The 5,963-nt window shown below is 35.5% G+C and overlaps 1 pseudogene; it reads right to left on the bottom strand.

Moving 5' to 3' along the window:
* Positions 1-4,670: 4,670 nt before the first annotated feature.
* Positions 4,671-5,539, bottom strand: LOC113837831 (annotated as a pseudogene).
* Between the last annotated feature and the right edge of the window lie 424 nt (positions 5,540-5,963).

Here is a 5,963-nt window from a genome sequence, read left to right on the forward strand (position 1 = left end):
CTACTGTTTTTGTAGTGAGATACTCCAGGAGAGCTTAGGCAGAAATACTGAATAAATTATCATATGTTAAGCAAAAATGTGTAAATGTTCTGAAGTCAACAAGCTGTTAAGAAATGTAGATAAGGATCATGAACCTTGCAATGAAATCTTCAAGAAGAGCTTAGAGACCCTTTCTAGATCTTATGATGACATGCTGAGCACAGATGGCTGCATAAGAGACCTAGCAAGAACAGAAAAGAGATTATTTCCTTCTCAACATGTAAGTTTTGCATAATTAAATTTTAACAGATTTGTAATGAAACACAATGATAAAAATTACAAAACTGTCCCAGCTTTATAAATTTTGTATTATAATTATCCTATAAAGGAGACTATAATACACATAATGTTTAAAAATATTTTCTCCTATCTGAAAATGACAGTCACTACATTTAGTACCTTAAAATGTTTTTCTTTTGTGTAACTATATTACTAGAAGAATTTTATTGAATTTGAGTGGTATAAAGTTCTTTTCTTCTTTAATACTGTTCAATAAAATATCCTATTGCCCAATCATCATAATGAAATATATCATATTAAAATAATGAAAGCTGTTAAGATAAATATGTATTTTATAAGCCCAATACAGACTTCATGCACATTGAGAAAAAAGATGAACTTAGGGACTTTTGGATTTCCATATGATGAATTCAGTTAATATATATATATATGAAAAAGATACAAATAGGACAGAAGAGAAAAGAGAAAGCTAAAGTGGCAGAACCAGAAACATATTGCTCTCGGGAAAACATATGGGGAAGGAATTCTTTTCCAGAAAGAAGGGTCTGACATAAATCTAGATGTTGCTGGACCAGGAACCTGGATTGTACTAACTTAAAAAATTAGTACATAAGTGTAAAATTCAGAAGTAGCGATCTTCATAGAAGATTTGAAAGTTTATTATGAGTGTTGTGTGAATATGATGTGGTGGGAAATGTGTGCCTTGACCAGGTGTTCAGAGTCAGAAGATGTCTTTGTGACATCGATTCTCTCCTGCCACCTTTACTGGGGTTCTGGGATATGAACGCAGGTTGTTAGGCTTGCACTGCAAGAGATTTTATATGCTGAGCCTTTTTACTGTCCAAAGTAGCAACCTTAGAAGATAATATGCCTTATAGCAAGAGAAGCAAGCAGTTCTGAAGAAGGCTACATTTCTTGAGTACTTGATACAAAGGAAAATACATCAATAATTGAGAGTACAAAAAGAAAACAGGACATCAATTTCCTTTGGTTAAAGACACATATATAGTTTGTGTGTGGTAATGTAGTCCTATAATACTAGGACTGGAGGTTTGAACAGTCTAAGACACATATAAATACACTGAAAATATATAACAAGATAAAGCAAAGGCCCTCTCCCCTAATGAAAGAACACATTAACTGCCTCTACTCTCAGTTGAGTAACTCATCAGAAATAATTCCACTACACAAATATGGCTTAGAAAATGGTAAGACTATTTTAAAAATGTTTATAATTAAAATATAATTGCATCACTCCCCCAACCATGCTAAGATTCCATCCTTTGAACTCCTCCTATGTCCCCCACACTGGAAAGGGACTCTTTTTCTTTTATTGTTATAGTGTGTGTGTGTGTGTGTGTGTGTGTGTGTGTGTGTGTGTGTGTGTGTGAACAGTAGGGGCTAGGGATATGATTCTGCAGGTAAAAGCATGCACTTGATCACAGAAACTGTAATCCCAGAACAGAGGCAGAGATAGAAGAATTGCCCTGGACCTGGCCTACAGAGTGCTGAAAAAACAAGATAGAAAATTGGAAGAGAACCAACACCTGAAAGTTGTGTTGAGAACTTCACCTAAGTTACCCTGAGTGCATATGCTATGCATACTCACAAACTCATGCACACATATTCAAAATTAATTAATTAGATGACTAAACATAAAGAAATAAAAACAAAAAGAAGCGTTCCTTGCATCTCTATAAAAGTACTGTGATTAAATAGTTTCTTTCATTTTGTAATAAACTAAAAGAAGGAACACATTCCTTCAACTGATAAAATTTAGCCATACAGAAACAAAGCAAAAACTTAAAACAAACCATGAAGCCAAAGCAAACCTAAACTAAATAAAACTCTGAATCAAAATGGCTAGCCATCAGCATACACACAAAAAGAGATGATTCAACTTAGGACTGAAATTGAAGTAAAAGTGTTATAAAAATGAAGATTATTTGTCAAGATGTTTAGGGGAGAATGTATTCAAATAAATAAAACAAGAGTAAAGGACGAGTAATGACTAAGTGCTTGATGGTGACTGCGTATGAACCTCTCCTATAAATTACAATTATATGCTGAACATAAATCACTGTCACAAAGGAGTAAACAAAAGCAGGGAATTTGGCTTCAGGGTTTGCAGACTGACAAAGGCAGATGTATCCTGTAAGCCCCAGTTTTTACTTCTTCAGTACCACATTTGGTGCATATTTGAAAGAAAGAGGCATTCTAGCCTGAGGAATAAGAAAGCTGAGTCTGAAGTAGTCATGAACATTGCAAAGAGAAAAAGCGACAAAGAACAAGCATGCACGCATGTGGAGAATGAGTGAGCAGGAAGTTATCAGCCATACAGGATAAGCAAAACTTAAAAACTAACAACACTAATCAAAGAAAACATTGAGTCTCTTCATCTCATATATGAACCAAAGCAGATATTGTACCAGGTACTAGTATTCCAGAGGAGAAGACATATCTGTGGGCACAGACCAAGAGCTGGCAAGTCTTTGATTTACTAAACTGGAATTTTGAAGTAGCTATTGTCATTTTTCTCAACATTATAAAAGCAGAAGTTTGTAAATAACAGAAACATTTTGTCACATAAATATTAAATGTAAAAGAACCCAATGGAAATTGACTGTACCAAAAAGGCACAACAAGTAGTAAATATTACTGACCATCTAAAGAAGTTAATGCAGCAATAAGATGTTACTTTTGCTAAAAAGAAAAAAAAAAGATTATTAAGTTGAATTAGGGGACTCAGCAGTTCTTAACCTTTGGGTAATGACCCCTTGGGGGTTGCATAACAGATATCCTGCATAGCATATATTTACATTACGATTTATAGCAATCTCAGAATTACAGTTAAGAAGTAGCAATGAAAATAATTTTATGGTTGTGGTCATCACAACATAAGGAACTGTATTAAAGGGTCACAACATTAGGAAGGTTGAGAACCACTGTCTAGACCATCAACATGAAGAACTGAAGGTTGAGAACCACTAGGCTAGACAGAGAAAACTGACCCTTCCTTTCCCAGTAAGTGCCAATAGCTCCTTGGCTAGTGGTAGGATTTCAAGTCCACTTCTCTCCTCCTCTCCATGCTGGGACTTGGTCTGGGTTGATTGTACATGGGTTTATGTATGTTGTTACAATCACTGTAAGTTCATATGTGCAGCTGGCCTGTTGTGTCCAGAGGCTATTGTTTCCTTGTCATCTACTACACCTGGCTCTTACACATTCTGTCCCCACTTCTTCAATGAAACCTGAGCTTTGGGAGGAGGGGTTATGATACGGATATGCCATTTAGGACTGAGCATTCTGCAGTCTGTTTTTGCCCAGTTGTGGGTATCTGTGTCAACCATGCTCTATTGTAAATAGAAGCTTCTCTGATGAAAATTGAGAGATGCATTAATTTATGAATATAATGATACTTTATTAGGAGTTGATTTAATGCTATGTCCATTTAGCAGAGTAGTAGTAATAGGTTCTTCCCTGGGGTCTGCAACCTGTCAACCAGAGTTTCTCTGCCTGATTATAATGCCAAATATGGGTTTCATATTGATGGGACTTAAATATAATGAAAAGGCTGATTACTCCTATAATGGGTGTGCCAGTATCACCCCATAGACACATCTTGGCAAACTAGACATATAGGTTGCAGCTTTATTTCATCCACAAATAGGCTCATTTGATGCTTTAGTTATAACATCATCCTGTTATTACTCACTAGCACAATAAAGTACACCCCTACAGAAAGATAACTAGATCAAAAATCCAGTTTCAGAAATGTGATTAAGCTGGAAAACTGAAAAAGAAATTGGATCCACAGAAATCTCTGAAGGGAGCAAAATAATGAGGTTATATATCTGAGTAAGTACTTTAAAGGGAAATGAACCAGTCACCCCAGGAAGGTTAAACAGCATTTGTTGTGTTGAAATCCCATTAAGCATCAGGTTGCAATTGGAATATAGCATCATATTCATTAATTTTTTTCTTTCTACCTCATTTCTCAGTGATTTTATTGTCATTTTCCCTCCTAATCCGAGGCGTTTGCTCTGTTATTAAGTGAGTGAGATTCTAGCCAACCTCCAAACGACTGGGGACTGATAGACAATAGAGATTTATGTAAGGTAATGTGTCCTGACACATTTTTCCTCTTGCTAGCTGCATTAGATTTGGAGACATTGTCAAGAGTATCTTTTGCTTGTACATTTGATGGGTACATTTGACTTCAGCTAGGTGAAGAGCTACATATTTGCATGAATAAGCAAGGGAATAGGGAAAGATTTTGAGCTTGTCTCCACTTTGTATCCATATTTATAGGAAGTATCTTTTAAGGTGATGTCCAAAAAGTCCTTTCTTTTAGCCCTGTCTTTCTTAGAAATCTGTGGTCATGCAAGTGACTATGAAGATTGGTAGATATCCACTAGGATGAAAAAGGGGATTAGATAGTATTCTCAAAGAAGGCTTACTTTTGGAACTGAAAAATTGTGGCACCCGTTTCATTTGTGAATTCATCATTAAGGCAATTATCTCATGATTCACTAATAAAGACAGATGGAGTGTAAATTTTCTTTAACACATCAATGTTCTTGGATTCTGTGGTGATGAGGTCATTAGAATCAACACTGTGAACTATCACTGCTTTGAATTCTGCTTTCTGTGCATCTCAAATCTGTACATCAAAATCATAATCAAACTTTCTAATGTGTCAGACGAGTTTTCTTTTGGTGATGGCAGCAATATGTATTCACAAGCATCCCCTGGTTTGAATTAAATAAAAAAATCATTTAAAAGTTGGAAGTCTATAACCAAATCTTGCTGGAAGAGTATCAAGTATCTGAGATGCATTTTCAAAATTATAATAAATATCTGCTTCTACAAACAGCAGGATTTAAGAAAAAGATGTGAATAGTCAAGATAGAGTAGGCTTGTGTAGTCAACAGCAGAAACATTCCTATGGAGAGAAATGACCTCTTTAGTCTCACCGCAACAGTGTGTTGAAGCAGGTTAGTGGAAAAGGACTTACATGCTTTTGAAAAGCCTGTGATTCCTTACAATATGATCATTGCAATATGATATGCACATGTGGAGGCAAGAAGTCTGTATTGATGTAGGAGAACTCCCTATTATAACTGCATCCTTCATGACTGATTAGCTACACTAACACTGACTGTCCACAGTATGAAGTATGTGGAGAATATGTAATCACTGAAAGTGATTCCGCATGCCAAGAATTGGAAGTTCTACAGAGTAACCTACTTTTACTCATTGTAGAAGCACATATATAATGCTGCTCACATGTGCAGTATTACATTGAATCCTAAAATGCTATAAATTGTATCTATAAGCACTAATATGTAGAAAAGAACTGATTTGGCACTATTACATGTATTGTCTATGTAAATGTATTCTTTGGAAATAAATTAAGCACTAACATTGAACTGGAAGGCATCTGATTTGCAGAGGAATTGTTTAACACTTTTTTTTAACATAAGATATTTCCAGCTTAAGGTCTAGGATAGCATATAAGGTAGTCATCAATCTCATTATTGGGGAGGGCATTTAAGGTAACCTCTCCACTACTGCTTAGATTGTTAGTTGGTGTCATCCTTGTAGAACTTTGGACATTTCCCTAGTCGCTAGATTTCTCTTTAAACCTATAATTGTTCCCTCGGTTATTGTATCTCTTCTCT

This window comes from Cricetulus griseus, chromosome X, assembly GCF_003668045.3.
Source record: "Cricetulus griseus strain 17A/GY chromosome X, alternate assembly CriGri-PICRH-1.0, whole genome shotgun sequence".
NCBI classification, from domain to species: domain Eukaryota; kingdom Metazoa; phylum Chordata; class Mammalia; order Rodentia; family Cricetidae; genus Cricetulus; species Cricetulus griseus.